Raw genomic sequence first — 20898 nt, 5'->3', positions numbered from 1 at the left:
TTTGTAAAAATATCTATGAATGAATAAAAGCTAAACAAAACAAAAGAACCAATAGTGCTTTGTTTTTAATGGCTTCCCTTTATAGCGTTAGTATACCAGCCAGTATTTAATCAATTACCTCACAATCGAATGAAACCTTTTTGAATTAAGATGAATGAGACTTATTCTTCTTTTATTAGATAAAAGGAGAATTGAAAGAAAAGTTGCCATTATTTGATATTCATTCGCGTTCATTTGTATGGGGATAAAGTGGTTATAGGTAAAAAGTGCTGGCGGCAATTTATGGTATAGGTAAAATTTCAATTGTGGAATAAAATGGACATGTTAAATTTTTAATAAATGCTCCAATCCTGAGGTCAGTAGGCCCACTTACGTACGTAAGTTTTCAATTCATGTCATTGATATAATTAATTGACATTTATTATTGGAATCCCGCGGCGATTTTTGTCATGTTTGTTAATGTTAGAAGAAAGTTTACAGGAAAAAATCGAAAATTCATTGGGAATATCGGAAAATTATAATCGTAAATTGGAAATTACATCATGCGAAGCGAGATCCAATCATCAGTAGGTACTAAAGTAAATTAACTCTACTCTTCATAACTACACTGTCAAACAAATCTACTCGAATTTGAACAAAAAATTACATAATTTAAGCACACGTGTGAAGTTTAAATTTTCAGGCGAGGCAGCTAGTTTAAATGAGACTGTAAATTAAATGTATGAGCCAGCAGCTGACGGGAGCTATGAGGCCGAAGGATTGACACGGCCATATGTCAACGGAACACACGAGTTATTTCAACGTGCACAGTTTAACTGGGAATATATGAAGTTTGCAGCTTGTTCATTAGAAACTTTATGAGCTCATGTAGACTATGTTTTAGGGTGATGACTGAAATACCTTAGGTGCTGCGTTGTTAGTTTCTCTGCGCTAATTGAGGGATTTTTTGTTTGTGATAGATGTTGAATGTATGATAATGTTTTTTTAAATCTTTATTAAATTAGGAAAAATCAGTTTTCTTTCAACTTCGCCCCGAACACACTCCGATAATGATAATGTTTATACAGGGTGTCCCTGAAGTCGACGTCCAACAGGCACCAGATGATCGGCAAGGTTCCAAATGTTATCAGAAAAATATAAAAAAAAATCTAAGTCCTACAGTTTTTAAATTACAGTGACTTATGTGTTATCCACGAAAAAGTACACCCTGTGCCAGTCTTTTGACTCTTGTTGCTACAAATCTTTATTTTTTCGTCTGCAGTCTTTCTTACATTATCCTGAATAGTGCTCCAGTAATATGGAATCATAAATTCTTAGCCAACTGCTTTAGATTGGAAAACATTGTTAGTTTTAGAGGAACCAAATACTCTGAATAAATTTTTTACCTTACTTAAAGTGACTATACTGAATTAATTATGTATGGCGCTAGTAGTGGCAAATTTCACAAAAGTTGGCGCATTTAATAAGGATTCTAAAATGGTATAGCACTTTGCACATTATTTCTTAAATTCGACACAAAAAAAGATTTTTCAACGAAACTCCGTTTCGATGAATTTATTTGAACTTACTAAAAATTCTTCTAGTGTACTCAAATCATACGTTATAACCTCGTATGCACTAGACAGTACTTTGCACGCTATTTGTTATCATCATGTTGAAAATCAGCGAGGATCTCTTGTCAAACAACATTGTCTGTTTACCCGTGATTTCGCTTGCAGCATTCGTCGGCAATATTATCGCTAGACGAACTGGTGTTGTGCATCTCGAGCCATCGTACTCGGGCTTCGGCATTTTAGCTGAGCACTGGCTTTTTTGCGCCGTGTTGATTATTTATTTTTTAAATTATTTTTTGCTTTACCTGCAATTCCTTGTAACGGTGCAAATATTTTTTTCTCGACAAACTAAAGAATATTTGATGCTTCATCCCGCATTCACCCATTTTTTTTTTGATGGGGATATGACGATTAATTGTGCGTAAGGGCTCATGTACACCATACCACTACCGCGTCGATATGCCGTGTACATGAATCTGCCGCGTCCGTTCCTTTTGATTTTACTACACATTTGATAATGTGTTTGATGCACTATGAACATCATATTGCAATCATTCAATATTATTTAGTGAAACATGATACACAACATCAGTTCCTCTAGTAAGTCTATTAATATTGCCAACGAAAGCTGCTAGCGAAATCATGAGTAGACAGACAATATTGTTTGACAAGAGATCCACGCTGATTATCAACATGATGATAACAAATCGCGTGCAAAGTGTTGTCTAGTGCATACGAGGTTATAACGTATGATTTGAGTACACTAGAAGAAATATTAGTAAGATCAAATAAATTCATCGAAACCGAGTTTCGTTGAAAAATCTTTTTTTGTGTCGAATTTAAAAAATAATGTGCAAAGTGCTATACCATTTTAGAATCCTTATTAAATGCGCCAACTTTGGTGAAATTTGCCACTACTAGCGCCATACATAATTTATTCAGTACAGTCACTTAAAGTAAGGTGAAAAATTTATTCAGAGTATTTGGTTCCTCTAAAACTAACAATGTTTTCCAATCTAAAGCAGTTGGCTAAGAATTTATGATTTCATATTACTGGAACACTATTCAGGATAATGTAATGAAGACTGCAAACGAAAAAATAAAGATTTGTAGCAACAAGAGTCAAAAGACTGGCACAGGGTGTACTTTTTCGTGGATAACACATAAGTCACTGTAATTTAAAAACTGTAGGACTTAGATTTTTTTTTATATTTTTCTGATAACAGTTGGAACCTTGCTGATCATCTAGTGCCCGTTGGACGTCGATTTCAGGGACACCCTGTAGAGTGTAAAGTAGATAGTAGTACAAATATTTTGATATTATAATGGCGTTTGCAAAACATTGTAGTAAACTTTTCATTTAACGAAGTGTTTGCCTATCGAAAATTGTTTATCATTCATCTTATGTATTATTAGCTTTAAACAGAGAGGAGTAGAAGGAGGGTAGGGAGGTCTTTGCCCTGCAATGGGACGACCATGGCTGTTGTCTAAAATCCAATTCATCTTATGTGCTGAATTTTAGTAAGTGTATTTTGTAAACACTTTTCTTGAACATTACGTACAAAAGATACATTAAATTTACAAAAGTAATAATGATAATATAACCTAGTTACACATCAGTAACTGTGGGAGGTAATAGCTCAGTACATAATGTAGGCAGCCCATTAATCATGAGAGACGCAGTAAGCCTGCCTTCATAATACACGGGCATAAACGTAACGCCATTACCCGCCAGCAACACCCATCTAAAATATTTATGTACTTGTTTTCACTAACTAGGAATATGCTAGGCGATACACCAACCTGTTTGCTGCTTAAGAGCTGACCAAAAAAGTTAATCTTAACACCCTTACCCCACCTATGAACCCTTTTAAGACTTGATAAATTGTATCCCAACAAAAAAGGTAAATATTTCCTCTAGACCCTACCCATTACATATTTTTCTTGCCCAAAAAACTTAATTTAAAGGCTTACAGCTTGCGCTCTTAATCTCATTTTAGGAGAAAATATAACAGACTCCATATTTCGTTCGCTCAATCCCATTTTCGTCCCCAATTTTCGTGTAAATGAAATCTAATCAAAAAATTCAGTTCGCAAAATATCTAAGAAATAGGTAGGAAAATGCTAAACACCGTGAGCTGACAACAAACTAATGAAAAACCTATACAATTACAGCAGATTCAAGCACCCTTTTAAAAGTCTCGGTGTAATCAGATTACAGGAGGTACTAAAACAGATGAGCACCAAGGGTCAGTGACCTTTTAAGTACTGAGTTACTAAGTAAGTAATAAAAACGGGTTGTATAATCCTGGTGTATTTAATGTTGTCTTATGTATATCTCTGGTTATATAACTTTTTTCTTTAAATATGTATGACATGATCTGCTGAGCATGCTGCGTGTAATGTAACGTGGATTCGGTTTCCATTAAAAAAATATTAAACACAAAGAATTTTATTTAAAAAGCAAGACATAATGGTCCAAAGAAATTGCTCGTGATCTCATCATAAGCAGTACTTCTGTTCTTCCTATCGCTTCCTATAAAGTGAGGGGTAGAAGGTGGGTAGGAGCGAGTAGTTCCCGGCCGCGGCAGTTTTCACTCTGATTAATTAAGTGTACGATATTGAGTTAGCCTGAGGAGAGCGATTTGTTTGCCATCTAACCCTAATGGAAAGTGCTCTGTCGCGGGGATGGATCTTGTGTCGTATCAAGTTGCATGCTAGATTGGATTAGTCTATTTAATCTATTTTGTATAATGTCGTAGTGGGTTGGAACCTACTAACGGCAAAATACTAATGTGACTTTTTACGAGTTATACGTATGTACTTTCTAAGATTATTTAGATACCACTGACACGCACGCACGCATTGCACGCATTGGGCAAGCGTGGTGATTTGGTAATTAATGTTCAAACCTTCTCCGTGTGAGAAGAGGCTTTTGGTCAGCACTTATAATTGCTCAATAGGATTTTGTTGCTACGACATTTCGTAGCTCTTGCTACACTGTTTCGTAGCCGTTGCTACAATTGCTAACTTGGTACGTAGCGGCTACGTACTCGTAATTCCAAATTCAACAAATGTGAGTTTTTTTGTACGCTCAAAAACGTCGGGTTTAGTTGGTACTCATAATTACATGCAAAAATTTCCAATATATTAATAATAAAATATTCCAGCTAAAACAGTAAGGTATGGTATATATCTAACCATGATCAAAAGCATTTTGGTGACCTACTTTTTCGCAATATTTATTTTCAGTGGCCCCAGGGGCGATAGCATCTATTTATGCAGTCTTGTTATCTTTATCGCTGTTACATTGACACAAGAGTGGCTGTGTTGCCAGCCTTGTTATTTTTTATTTTTTACCCCAGAATATGTAATTGGGGCAGGATTTTTATTGTTGGTGCTTTACTATTTCACAAAATTGTGGAACAATGTGTATGGAAATGTAATGTATATTAACAGTAGGGATAGGGCCAATCGTATTTTTGTTTACTAAATGGCGCTAGTGTGAACCTCTCGTTTTTGGTCCAATAGGGAATCAGCTAGTGTCACACTATTGGACGTTCAGTATTTGACAGTTGCTGTGATTGGACAACAAAGCCTAGTCCTACATGTGCATCTGAGAACGGGTTAAAATAATAAAAAAAAAATACGTAGATTGGTTCGCCCTTCACAAATCCGTCTCGGAGGGTAAATAATTAACTTAAGTTGCTACAAACTCTATTAAGATAACTCACTCGCAACTTTTTTGTTAAACAACCAAAGTTTGGAGCGTGAGATATTAAATTATTCGCAACTTTCCAAACTGATTGTAATTTCTATTGTAAATGGATTCATTCAGTTTCTCTCCAATTGAAATAATCCACAAAATTTACTTTCATACGTCAAACTTTGTTGTAGTTTGTAATTGTTGTAGACTTTCATATAACTTTGTGTCTTCAGAGATTCTGAATAATTACAATCTTCATCATCGTCACTCCTTTGGTAAGGGAGTAGGCAGAGTACACAATGTGCACATTATGGCACGTAATGCCAGTGTACAATGTACACCCACTTGGTGAGTGGTGGTGGTGTGCATGATGGTGAGCCTATGGCTGTATATCGGGTTCATTTCCAAACTCCGTGCTATTACTAACCTAAACTGATACCGATTATCGAAAAACCGAAAAAGCCCAGCAAGTAATTGAAAAAATAAACGTTACTTTAGTAAAGAGGCGAAAATTCTTGAATAAATTTATGAAGAGTGTCCACGGTGCGGGTGTAAGGAAATTAACGAGTAAAATCATTTGTCGGGAACCGTTTGAGTTTCATGAAATTAATGCGAGCGTGCCGCCGACGATAAAGTAATTTAACGTAAGTGCTTGTTGATTGAAAACACTCATTTTCGAATATATATTTGATTAAGCTTGTGTATTTAATTTGAAATTTAATTAAAATGATAGACTGATTGCTTATGGTTCGGGTACATTCTATGTGTAGAAGTAATTACAAATGTACTATGTTGTTGTGGTTATTTGTATTCGTTCTATGAAATCATGTTTATAAGTTTCGAAAACATAATAACTGTCAGTTTCAATAATTAACTGCTGCACTCAGAGACATTTAATGATTACTTAAACTATTCCTTAGTAACGATTTTGTATAAAAAACAATTGCTGAGGATTAGGTTAAGTAACCTATTAAATTACTCTTAGTACAGCATTAAGTCCTTAACATTAAAATTAGTGAGAATTCAACGAATGAGTTGTTTGGTAAACGTCTACTCTATTTCATTCTGAGTATTTTCAGTACTTATACCCTTATATGTTTGAGGTCTAACTGTCGGTCTAACTATTCAGAAACGTTTAATGATTACTTAAATTATTCTGTAGTAACGATTTTGTTCCGAAAACAATTGCTAAGGATTGGCTTAAGTAACCATTAAAAGTCTGATTCTAAGTACGGCGGTAAATGACACCCTTAGATAAGATACCCTTTCTCTATATTCTCTAAGAACAACAAGACCTTTATTTTAAATAAAAACTAAACAAAAGAACGTACTGTTCCTTCCCAACTCTCTCAACTAAACAAATGTGTTTAAAAGCCCTGCGACATTGATAGACACAGTCTACCCGAGTTAGGTCTTAGTCACATACCTATATACCTAGCTTAAAAGATAGACATACTCCTATAGCTAAGATACATAGCTTTAGAGACAACGTAATATGTTACAGTCGATACTATAATCCTATGTTTTGTCTGGGCCCCACTATGACTATCCATGAGTCGACATTTGCATACAGATGTTGTTCAATCCGCGCCCGGTAATGTAATTCCTGGTCTGATAACATTTTGAATATATCCGCAATATGTAAGTTATATATTTCCCACTCAGAATATGATATAAGACGTGGTTTTGCTATTCCGTATATGATTTAGATGCTGTTTGTTTAGCTTCGTGTTGTTTGGATTGAGATCTCATATAAGATGTCTTGTAGAAGTTTCTTGTTGATGTTTTATTTAACCTAGGTATGTTATTTGTCAGAAATGAATTAATTATGTTGTAATTAATAAATTAACTCGTCTTGAGCAAGCGTGGTGATTAATGCTCAAACCTTCTTCGTGTGAGAAGAGGCCTTTGGTCAGCAGTGGCCACTTATAGGCTGTTGATGTGAAGTGTGATGTGTAAATAAGTTAATAACATAGCTCTGAATTGTAATTTTGTAATAATAATCACACATAAGGAAGAGGTATATACACAGAGACTTTTCAACAATTATGCTATGAACCATGCAGTACGGGGTGTCTTATTGCCATATAATGGATGCCAGACACCATTTCTACTCCGTTCTATTACCGAGAAATTTCTCGTCAGTAATTAGTAATAGCAATAGCAATTATATAATTCCTATCTATCCACATTATTAAAACAGTAAATCAACTTAAGACAAGATAACAATAATAGTCACAGCGTAGTAAAATATATGTGTCAAGGAAAAGGTGTGTACATACAATAATGAAGGTAAATGGAGCAGAAGGGATGTGATGTATTATCGCCACCGACATATCATAACGGTGAGCCCAGACAGACCCTCGAATTAGGATAAGTACGACATCTTGTGGTATTTCTTATTCTTACGCCATAATAGTATGTGTGTTAGTAGGTTAAGTGTGAAATTCATGGTCTTTTGTTAGACGCCTATTGTAGGTACCACAGTTTGTGTTTTGAGTATTCCATTTGTGTATTAATCTGTAGTAATTTATTTAATATATAACGTGTTTTATAAAGGGTTCTACTACGATAAAGATATATATTAAAATTCCTACTACCTACTATTTATTGGTAGCAACTGTAGCATTTAGGAATAAATTCACAAATTACTTTATAATTAGTATGCGGTTGCAACTAGCATTGGATAGTTGCAACCGCTTATGACTGACGTCCTCAGATATTGCACTGAGGACGCTAGTAATTTATGGGTAAAAAATAACATTCAAGATATTGATAGCTCGGGCTCGGAAAGCAGGAGTAACGGAGTAAGAACGGGGTGGTTTTTAGTCAGTAAGAGTCCGACACTCCTTCTCGCCTCGGTCAAGGCGGGATTGGATTATTTTCTTCCCTTAAAAAAAGATATTGCTATGCAACTGAAGTACTTCAAACAATATTTGTAATCAAAGATAAGATTTTCCAGTATCCTGTATCTAATCTTAAAATAACAAGGACTTCTCAAATATGTTTGTAGAACATTTTCCAAAACGTTCCCAGCTTAGTTTACGTATTTATCTTATGAATACCTTTGAGAGACTTGCTTGCAGTCTGCATACGACTTCAATGTTTACGATACATTTTCAACTTCCAACTCTTTTATACGTGTACTCGAAAAGTCTGTCTTTAGACTCTAAACCCAGATTTGGTTTCGAGTCCTACTCAAAATATTATTCTTCCACATTATATTTACTGTTAAACGAAAAATATAATAACAGAAATATTAGTTTTTTAATATCGTAGGTAAGTAATATCACCTAATATTTGAGTTTTAACAAAAAATGTTAGGTTTTATTACTACAAGTAAAAGGTCTTTGAACTCAGCTTGGGATGAAACTTAATAACAAAAAAAGAAATTGTTGTAGAAAGATATTAAAACGAAATACAATGTAATAAGGTAATAAAAATGGCGTTATTCTTCGTACGTCATGATATTTGGGTATACACGAAAATGATCATTAAGTCGAAATAAGACTTTGTTAAAATTCTTGTATTTTGCATATCTTTTTATCTAGGACCTACTAGCTATGAGACCAGTATCCAGTGTCCTTCCCATATTAGTTAGTACTACATTATACTGATACTAAAATTATACTCGCTTATATACTAAGTAGTCGTTTATTTTGTATCAGTGTAAATAAATAACTTGGCTGACTGTACGTAGTAGGCAATTTGCAAACTGTCATGTTTGTGGAAAGCTGTCGATACGATATCGATCATTAACAAGCGCTATTGTAGTTCGACACGCATGTACCTTAATACACAGAAACATAGGTGTATATTACTATCATAATTTATGTAAAATCGTTTCACTGCAATTTACATGCAAAGGCATCGAGATTGCCGTATTGTGTGCATGCACCGTGCATTTTTAGTTTATTATAGAGACTGTGCAAAAGTTACGGGTGATTCGACACGAAATAAACTTTTCGTTATGGAGTGTTAAATTTTCGGGTACTTTTCCCGGGTGTAAAAGCTGATTAATACGGCTTTTTTGTGTCATTGTTTTTATGTTTTTCTATACGTTTTTGTGTGTGATTTATGGAAGACTGATGAGGAAGCCTCTGTTCATGAGTGTGGCATCTGACATGACACGACATGACATGACAATACATAATAGGTATGATTCGTACATAAATATATGGTTGTAGTTATTAAGCACATATGATTATATTGTTTTGATACGCTTTTGTTTTCTGTGTAGTGATTTTTATACCTAGATAAAAAAAAAACTAACAACTTTTAAATATTTTCTTTTTCTCTTCAGTTTCAAAGTCAACCACTGTGTTCCATTATGTTCCAATTAAGAGTAAAAATAGAAACAATTACTGCTTTGAGAGAAACCAAACCTGTTCTTTATTGTGTTGAATTCCTTTATATGTCGGAATCACTCACAAACTGCTGAAGTTAATTATTAAGTTAATTACAGCCATGAAACCTTAGTTTTCTATTACATAGTCTATTCATAAACGTTCTGGGAAACAGCGAGGTTAATTAACTTATTTATAAGGAGACTCTTAGGCACACTACTTTATTAATAAAAGTTAATTCAGTGAGATAGCGGCCATTTACATTATAAGAATCCGTTTAAGAAAGTCCCTAGGATATTTTATATCTTGGTACCATTAATTGTGTATCGCTTTTATAAGAAAATCAAACTGTAAGATTACAATCCCACCCAAAACATAAATGTGAAAGGATGCCAAGTTCGATAATATTGGAATGCTTCGCCTATAAAAGAAGTGAGATCTAAATAAGTACCAAGTTCCATACACAGACCTCAGTTAAAATGATATAACAAGTTGGCAAGTTTTCACACACTTTGTTATAAACCTACTAAACGCAATGAGTCAAGTATATAATTTTCTATTAAAACTTGCCAAGTTATATCATTTTTAACTGAGGTCTGTGTATGGAACTTGGTACTTATTTAGATCTCACTTCTTTTATAGGCGAAGCATTCCAATATTATCGAACTTGGCATCCTTTCACATTTATGTTTTGGGTGGGATTTCATTTATTTTTGTAAGGTTTATTTTCTTTTTTTCTTATTTTACTTTACTTTGACTAAATACAAACCTTCGTAACGAATTTTAGGTCGGTACGACCATTGGAAGATATAATATAAATTTTTTGTTTTAGTTCCTTAGGGGTATGAATTTACACCTTCATTATTTTTAAAACCGACTCACACTTGGCCATTTTCAGATTTTTTCCTTTACCTTGACCTAAAGACCTACCTCCATGCCAAATTTCAAGTCAATACGACCATTGGAAGTGGTCTAGGTTTTTGATGAGTGAGTCAGTCAGTGAGTGTATAGTAAAAATAGCGATTTTCTGACGTCAATATCTCAAGACCTACAATAGGTACATTAATGAAATTTTGTATTTTAGATAAGTAAGTAGATCTCGACAGATACTAGAAATTTCATATGCGTAGATAAAATAGATTTTGAGTTATAGGTGGGTCGAACTTGGCCCGAAATGGTTCGTGTAATATAACCCACGGCCGGTGTGTCGGTTTTTTTGCTCGAACTTGGCGGACACACTGCCGTGTGTCTAGATTTATTAATACACGAGTAGCCTCTACAGACGCAACAGAATTTACGGCAAAATTTATACTGAACAAGCCTTATTAAAAAATTTACTTCAATATAAAAAAAAAACAGCATTAAAGAATTACAACACGTTCGGTGAGATTTATAACATTATTCCGAATACCCAGTGGGCCAAGGCAGATAGGCGGATCGACCTTGTGGTTCAATGAACTGACGTACATTAAGACAATTGAAGCCCTAATGGAGCAAACGGGGATTATTCGGGTACAACTGGCCCTGAGGGTACTTTAGGCCCCACAAAGCTTGGGGGCTTAGCGTATGGTTCGGCAAGCGTTTATTTAAGGCCGATAAGACATTTAAATTATGGTGTTCCGTTTACAGCTGTGTTTGTGTTCTGTAGGTCATCTAATTGGGAGGTGGTTTGTGTAAGGAGTATAAAATGTACGATGCGAGTAAACATCTAGAGATGATTTTGCATAGCATTGTTTTTTAACATCGTCAATGAATAATACATAAATAAGTTCAAACGTTTGAATGAAATTTGAATTAAAAGTTCTCAAAAGGTGCCATTCACCTTTAGAACTTCTAAAGTAAAGAAAGAAACTTCCTTAAAGCGTATAATAATATGAGTACTTGTAACAAAAAGCCCTTAACAAAAATCCTTTATCCAAAAGTATGTGACGGGTTATATATCGCATAGTTCGCGAGAGGTTACGCCCGTATCGTAAAAGGATGGAATACCTTCGTCAAGCTATCACTTACTATAACCACACTTTATGTCAGACCTCAAAAACCGATTTTAATATTACTGTTCGTGTACTAACAATCATGATGTTTAATGTTCTTTTCTATTTAATTTGGAACATCACATTGATGTCAACAGGAATGTGGCCAAAAGGCAGGAAAACCTTGTTGCATGGCAATAGTCATTAGATAAGATGTCAGATTCTCAAGTAACTAACTATGTTGTGAAGTCAATTACAATCAAGCGTTTTGGAAATAAGGAAAGTTAAGAAACATTTACTTTCTAATCACAAAATAAAAATACTTTTTGATAAATTGTATACGGATAGGAATGTAGAAATATTTTCTAAAACACTATAAATGCATCAACACTCGTGTAATGGCGTGTCCGAGCGCTGCATGGAATACGGAGAGCGGTGAGCGCGGTCAGACCGACGATGTGCGGGAGACTGACCGACGCTAATGCAATCGTCGGCACCTGCTCAGCTTTTACGATTCTATGTTCTAAACTGTTTAGAATTGTATCGTGGTCGTGGTTATGTTGAAATAGTTTATATAGTTAGATATAACACAGTTGAAAATCAATTAAAGTATTTTTTTGCGCGCATTGCGTATAAAATATACTGTTCTATCATTTGAATTACTCTTTATCTTTATTACAATTACAACAAATGAAAATATAATCTCAAACAGCGATCCTATCCGTTTTTACAAGAACAAAGACGACCACAACTTAATACTTAATAATCAGAAAGATAAAACAGAATTGAAAACGGAAAGGAAAGGAAATTATCTTTCATTTTCCAATAAGTAGGAAATCTCATTATTATAAGTTCACTGAATTTAACTGAAAAGTAGATATTGTGATTCGCCCGATACCTGGTATTACAAAATAGGATTAAAATTGAATGCCGATAAAAATATCTGAGATTTGCAACGGATAAAAGGTTCCCGGTATTTTTATAGTAGTTGAAAATAACTAGTTACAGGAAAGGGAAATTTTTGTATTTTATTGTGGATGTATTTAAATACTGAAATGTTTTCATTGTAATGGAAAGTTTTTCAATTTTCTGCGAAAATTACGTACACACATTAGATATGGAAATTATTTGTAAATCGTAAATATCTTAATCGTATTTGTTCACGATCAAGTTATTAATTAACTTCAAAGAGACACACGTAGGTACATTTTTTACTCCTAAAGATTTCAAGTAAAACGTCCATAAAACCAATGTTCCAAGCGAATAAATTCTTTTACAATTCCAAATCCTCATTGTCGGTGCTCAAGAAATGGCGACTAAGCCGGCCACTCCCTTAGCAACTTATTTATACGGCCACATTACCGCCAAATGGGAGGCTGTAAATATTATATGGCCACCTGGCTTTTTTCCTTCACTTGTCGAGAATGGTCATGATATTTATATACGTATAGCGAATCCATTAAAACTTTGCGAGTCTATGATTTCTCGCGAGAGGACGTTTACTAGATCAAAGTTTTCCAATTTAGGTTACGTTACCCCCCATCAAAGTTGGTCGAGGTCAGTGACTTGCCGAAATAAGATTTATTTACAAAGACCCCGAGTTACTGGCCACTACAGACTATACACTATACAGCTATATTATCTGCCTGCCAGATTCGCGCAGGACTTAATAGCACAGATTATATCAAGATTATTAAAATTCCTCTTTGAAGCCGAATTGATACGGATCTCTTTGTCAAAGTTTCTGTTATCGTGGCTAATTTATTTGCTGGGACTGGAGCGATTGTGTTCGTTTTAGTTAAATAACTTGTTGGGAATATCTTGACAATTAGGTAACAAAATGTAAACTTTCGGTCTATCAAACGAATAAAAGACACAAACAAATTGTATAAATGTAAATGTAATTTATAGAAAGCTAAAGTTAAATTCAAAATATCTACGTCCGAAATGTATATTCAACAATTTGTTTAAGCTGTCGTATAAACACAAACGTAGATAACAGGTCATTAACCCCTGAACCTTGGCACGTAGAGCGCCGGACGCGGGCGGGCTGTATGCTCTCGTACATATGATGCTGTATGTAGTTGGTATGTGATGTCGGTAGGATCCCGATGTGTGTTCAGGGAACAGTCAAATGTAAAGACCACCGACACAAGTGAGTGATTTATTAACACTAAGATTAGATAAAATCATGTTATGTATAAAAGTCTTCATAAGTGTGCCACATAAGTACATCACACTGTCAGCAATACCTGCGGCGTGGCACAGTTAATTACAATAATAAGTTATTTCGTATTTATTAACACTAAAATTAGATAAAATCAGGTTATGTACAAAAGTCGTCATAAGTGTGTCACATAAGTACATCACACTGTCAGCAATACCTGCGGCGTGACACAGTTAAATTACAATAATAAGTTATTGCGTAAGAATGTACGATGACTCGTACATATTTCCCACTAAACAGAGAAAGTACAATTAAAATGTATATAAGTCGAAAGTAGATAAATAAATGAAGGTACAAGTTATAGTAAAGTGACATAAGTAACATAATTTAAAGTTATTAATTTGACAAGTTGCTAGTACTAGCGCTTAGGTTAAATTTGATGGCTCTAGGAAGTCCAGGAGATGTCGCGATGTCCACGTTTGATTGAGTGCGTCGTCCTAAGTTAATCCTCTTTGTTTTCTGTACTGGTATCAGGATTGTCCTTCTTCGTGTGTACAGGTAACGGGATCAACTTGATGATTGGTCGCTTAGTTTCACCACTCTTAGTCTTCAAAGTAGCGACTCGTACGTGACCATCCAGTCCAGGATGTACCTCTTTCACGCGACCCAATGCCCATTTGGTTGGTGGCATATTATCCTCTCGTATCAGAACGACGTCATCAATTTTCAAGTTTTCCTTCGAATGATGCCATTTAGCTCTCAGAATATTCTTATTGTCCAAATATGGATCCAGTGGCAGTAGATTACTCTTTGAAGTCAATGTACTTCCTTGTCTGAGTCGTACAATTTCAGCTTGAAATTCTGTAGCCTGAACTGCTTTGATAATCACTTCATAAGCTTTTTCAATGTCAATGGCAGTTAAATACGGCGCACGATCAGGTGCATCGTAAGCAATTCCCAGCGTATTATGTTTCATACTTGACGACGACGAGTGTGTCACCACGCGGTGATGTACGTTTGTTATGAAACGTAACACGCGCGCTATAACTCGCACGACATAGGTTATTGAACTGTGTTTGTTCAATATATCTTCAATGATCGAGTCTGATCTTTGAGCTGTATGTGTGTGTACATTCCTTTTCACCTCCATTTGAGGGAGGTCAAGTTTCATGACTTCACTAGGGATGTCATCTTTGATCCACGCAGGGCCTTCCCACCATAGTGTGTGTTGTAACAACTGTGATATTGTGAGACCTCTAGTTGCGCAATCAGCTGCGTTATCACTTGAGCTTACATGTCGCCAGCACGATGACGGTACAATGTCAAGGATCTCCTTCGTCCGATTCGCTACGAAAGCCTTCCAGCGAGCGGGATTTCCTTGGAGCCATCCTAGTACAACTAAGGAATCGGTCCAGCAGTATATTTGAACGTAAGTTTCATCCTCACCTTGCGAGATGTTGTCAATCTTAAGGTGAAGGTTGTCAATGTCACGCCATCTCGATTGTAGGCGCTTTAATTCATCCTCCAGCTCCCACTTCTCCACAATTTTTGTAATATCAATGCTATTGATGAGCCTTTGCAAGGCTCGAAAGTTTGTCTTTTGCTCACTCATCAAATCGCTAAGAGCAGGTCTTGCTTGAGTTGGAGGGTTGAGTTCCTCTTCCACTGAAGGGTTGAAATTTTGAATCAAGCCTTTGATTCTCTCGTAGAGCCTTTGAGTATCCTTGAAGACATCCTTCTTAAAGTACTCCTGCCCTGAGTAATCATCACCAGACTGCAGCAGCTGTGTGTGGTTTATGTCGAACTCTGCCCATAGGGAGTCAAGACTACTTATCCGTTTCTTGATGTAAGAATCAGTCTTCCTGCTGGCCGAGTCCTTGTTGAAATTGCTGTGAATCTTGTGGATGTTGTCAATGATTTCCTTTTGCCTTGCGATAAGTTCTTGCATCTTGATGGTTGTAAATCACCAAAGTGCGATGTCAACGGCAGAAATCACTGAAGTTAGTTCGTCACTTGTACGGATCTTCCGAAGTGGAGTTGTTTTTCCAAACACGGTCGTGGTTCAGTGTCACCTCCCGGAGAATGTATTTTCTTCCTTGTCAGTGATAGTTTTCTAATGGGTTTGCACTTCATATACTTTTACGTATAAGCAAAACACCACTGCGGTTACCTCGAAGGACCAAAATATCCGGCTCGAAGGACCAAAATGTACGGGCTGTATGCTCTCGTACATATGATGCTGTATGTAGTTGGTATGTGATGTCGGTAGGATCCCGATGTGTGTTCAGGGAACAGTCAAATGTAAAGACCACCGACACAAGTGAGTGATTTATTAACACTAAGATTAGATAAAATCATGTTATGTATAAAAGTCTTCATAAGTGTGCCACATAAGTACATCACACTGTCAGCAATACCTGCGGCGTGGCACAGTTAATTACAATAATAAGCTATTTCGTATTTATTAGCACTAAAATTAGATAAAATCAGGTTATGTACAAAAGTCGTCATAAGTGTGTCACATAAGTACATCACACTGTCAGCAATACCTGCGGCGTGACACAGTTAAATTACAATAATAAGTTATTGCGTAAGAATGTACGATGACTCGTACAGCTGGGACTGGAGCGATTGTGTTCGTTTTAGTTAAATAACTTGTTGGGATATCTTGACAATTAGGTAACAAAATGTAAACTTTCGGTCTATCAAACGAATAAATGACACAAACAAATTGTATAAATGTAAATGTAATTTATAGAAAGCTAAAATTAAATTCAAAATATCTACGTCCGAAATGTAGATTCAACAATTTGTTTAAGCTGTCGTATAAACACAAACGTAGATAACAGGTCATTAACCCCTGAACCTTGGCACGTAGAGCGCCGGACTATATTCGCGCGGTTCGGTAAAAAATTACCCCAGCACGCACCAGATTTATTACCCCGGCGCCATTTTAGTTTTCAACGTTACGCGAAAGAGAAAGATCGAGTGCAAAGAGTACTATAATTCAGTAGAGCATTTTAACCCTTTTTTGTTACTCTTTTGTAGCAGTTTTATTTATGTGAGATCGAGTTTATTCTTAGAGATTTTAGATAAATAACAGTATAAGAAATGGCGATCAGTTAGTTTATTATTAGAGCGATGCACATTTATTCCAACAAACAATTGAGTTGAAAGTATTTGCTAACTTACAAAATGGATGCAATCAAACAATGCAAAATGGCGGAACGGGCTCTGTTTGCCTTTTATTTTATAAAAACTTCATTCATTTAGCTTTGATTGGACGCAGTCAACGAACACAGAACGTTATTGCGAATAACTAAATAATGAATCAAATGAAATTCGAATTTCGAATGTATTGGTGTTCCCGGTTCAATTAAATGGTTCTTGATTTAAATCACATGAATAGCGGTTGAAAATATTTTTCTCTGCATTTACTCTATTTATATCGGCATAATGCGGCCGGTTATATTTATATAATATTTAATGATACATTTAATTTAATTCAAATTACATTTATGGAACATTTAGTTTTGTTGAACAAATTGTTTTCAGTATTCTTATAGGAATAATAAACAGCGAGCCGTAAGTAGTTTTGGGTAAAAAAATCAAAGTGTCACAAATGTCTTCCTGCCGTGTTTTACCGCCAACGATTCTCCATGATTTATTCATTTATCCATAAATTCGGTCGTAAGCCGGACATATTTATTTTGTATGAAATATCGGCTCTACCCTTGGCCGGTAACACGATATTTTCCCATTGTTATCCTCGCATTCTGACTTGACCCCTGGTATTTTGGGGCATTGTGTTTCCCGCTCCTTTTGGGAGGCAGCGCAACGTTTTATGGCAACACTTGAATGTAACGTACGTATGAGAAAATATACAGTGGTCTCATCTCTCTCCATTTTATTCCCAATCTCATAAATACGTTGAAAAGCTTTTTGTTAATGAAACCTATTCAGTGATTTTTAATCTGTAGGTAAGTAGATACATCTCTTTATGCTTTGTGTATGAATACTGTGGACGTTCGTAGCTAGGGGAGATTCATTTTAATTTAGAAATGTAGGTTATAATAGCTACGTATTCAGATTTAAATTGGTGTTACATGCTATTTAAGTGTTGAGTAATTTGGATAAGATAAGGCCGTATATAAGACCGGTGGTCTTATAAAAAGTAAGCTAGATAATAGTAAGACAATTTCTATGCATGATTCTACACATGACAATAAAATAAACAATCTTAGAAAATAAAACAGTAAGTATTCCTGGAGCTATCTGCTCTAAAGTTCTATTTTAGTCAAGGAAATTGAGAAATTCTGGAGTTTATTTGCTTAAGCACCGGAATTAAATGCAGAATGCTGCGCGACTTCTCAAGATGAGATGCACTAACTTACTCAAGTGTCGTAAAACACCGTGAGTTTGGCAGTAACACAGTGGAATAGTCAGTAAAACAATTCAGGTATCGTCACTAAACATTGGAGTTGGTGCAGGGAGCCGGTAAACTATTAAAAGTAGGTCGTAAAATTTTACTTCTCTAAAACTACTTCAATTCGTATAAAAGAGTCATTCAGTAATTCAATTCGTGTTATATTATTACCTGGGTTTGGTAAGCTACATGAGCAAATATCAATGAAATTGTACATTATATTTTTGTTACTGAGAATTAACAAAATCTTGCATTAATCTAGTAACCTTTTCTCGGAAACGATAACGAGAAGATTTTATTATGTTTTTTGGTACAGGAATGGGGTGAATAGATGTTAGGACATTTTCCCAACGTTTATTCACGTCGTGCACTATTTCCCCCGTTTTATGGTACAAGATGCTTTGTTTTAATAATTTCAAAAGGCTTGTTTTTAGAAGGCTCTAGTATCTACAACTTAAAATAACAAGCGTTAACGTCAATGACTTAAGCTCTTTTGGAAATAAGCCGCTTACCTTCAACAACTCTGTCTTATAATTTCTTCAACACAATTTCATATTTATGACCTTTTCAGTAAGGTTGAAAATAGCAAACACGTGTACGTCGACAGGAAAATATTTTCTTTACAGGCTTCAGAGTTACCATGGTAACCGAATGTGGAAATAATTGTCAAAGAAAGGAATATTTTTTTTTTTAAATAAATGAAATCACTTGTAGTCAACAAATATTTTAAAATTGCTTAGATAATTAAAAATCTTTTATGGCTTCCAGTTGAGGGAGAGATTAAAGTTAATTACATATTTCAGAGCTGAACCATTTTACTTTAGATCTAAACCAAGCAAAGATATTTTTGTGGATTTTAAACCTTAGGTCTTACGTCATTTTAGAAATAATTCCTAAGATAGAAAAATACCTTCTTACTATCTAATAATCTTTTTGATCTTCATACACAAACCATTTAAGGTTATTTCCCATCAGAGAAGGGCTATGTAGCTATGCTACGAAGATGTAATATACTAAGCTCGAGTATGCGATGTACCAATAGGAAGCCATCCATAACACGCATCATTTCATATAAAAGAAAACATGGCTTAGCTAACTCCGTTTCCACCAGTGCTAAGCAAAGTGTACCAATGAATATGATTGGTGGAAGCGAAACGTATTCACAGCAACGTAGCATAGCACATCTTGGTAGAAAAGCTCCCATATTAGCCTATCTACATTTGATAGACGGGTGTATTCTACAACATATAAATAAAAATAAAACAAACATTTCACATGATAAATTACCAACGGATTAAAGAAAACAATTTCGCTTTAGTGTGCGACGCCCACATCGGCCTTCGTATACACGTGCCAGTATTTAACCGGGACTATTATTATTTATTACATTCATTTTATCTTTCCTGTATTTACAGCGTTTAGATCAGGCATATCAAGCTACCCTTAGACGACTATTGTATTTTCATCTTTATACTTTTGTTATAGAGTGGAAAATGTATTGGAGAAAGGCAGATTGGGGTAGGTTGATAAGCTGGTTGCTATACATTGACGAATAAAAGGTCTTCTGGGCTGTGGTGTCTACATCTATAATGTAAGAATTCATAAGAGTATTTTTACATTAGTCTTATCTTATTCAGAAAATAACTAAAAGGAATATATGTTTGAATCGTATTTAGCTTTTCTACATTAGTCTCTATTTAATACATAGAAACAAGATAACGATTATGATCGCACTTACAGGACTATAAACCCCAGTGGCGCCAACTAGTGATTATAGAAGTGAACAATATTTACACACACATGTAAACCACTCACAAACAAGCCTTAGATATAACAAACCGTCGCGGAAGAAGCATTGGTGCCATATAAATAAATCTAGTTACAACGTTATAAGGATAACAGCGTTTAAGTTGAAAATACTGTCCCGGTTGCCATGGAGATTACCTCCATAAATCAGAGGAGGAGGAACCACATTCATGCATACATCAGCAGCGTACATACGTGACTGGTGCCGTAATGGGTATGGTGTATAGTGTCTCAGAAGTCGACATCAAAACGAAACTCAGTGATATGGAAAGTTTTGGAAAAATATGAATAAAAAGTCATAATGCACTTTTCAAGTTCGAGTCAGTTTATATTTACGAAAATGTGTCCTGGGCTAAGCCTCTTTTTCGTTTATGTTTTTCACGTTCACTGATTGGTGCTTTTGGGGTATGTGTAACTTAAATACACTGCAATAATACTGCTTCAGCCTAAAAAATAGCAATAGACAGGGGATACAAAAACTTCAGAATAATTTGAAAAGTACATAACTAACAATATGTATTACATTTTTCTGTATGTTACATTACCGTTACAGTTGGAGGTCGATTTCAGGGCACCCTTTACACATTGTACATTATGTAATATTGTATTATGTATAGTACATTAACAATTCCGCTTATACATTTATAAGCGGAATTAAAACTAAAAATCTAATGTATTGTTAGTATAGCATGGTTTCCGCAAAGTAACGCCTGATTCTTTTCTATATATTATGTGTAGTATGTACTTGTTTTCCATCTGACTCGATTCCAGATATGAAGATTGATGCTCCGTTGACGCCTCACTGTTTATATCGGCGGAAAATTGAAGAATATTCTGTACTTAGATAGGTAAAGGTTAGAGTTCAGGGTTTCAATTCCTTTCTGTTATATATTTATTAAGGAAATAAAGATAAACGAGCAG

General features: G+C 35.2%; 1 protein-coding gene across 2 annotated transcripts in view; it reads right to left on the bottom strand.

The window, feature by feature from the left end:
* Positions 1–20898, bottom strand: part of LOC118264648 (thrombospondin type-1 domain-containing protein 7A) — a 112864-nt gene that overhangs the window by 24096 nt on the left and 67870 nt on the right. The window lies entirely within an intron of this gene.

This window comes from Spodoptera frugiperda, chromosome 26, assembly GCF_023101765.2.
Source record: "Spodoptera frugiperda isolate SF20-4 chromosome 26, AGI-APGP_CSIRO_Sfru_2.0, whole genome shotgun sequence".
NCBI classification, from domain to species: domain Eukaryota; kingdom Metazoa; phylum Arthropoda; class Insecta; order Lepidoptera; family Noctuidae; genus Spodoptera; species Spodoptera frugiperda.
The sequence above is the reverse complement of the archived record's forward strand: the minus strand, read 5'-3'. Positions and strand labels throughout refer to the sequence as shown.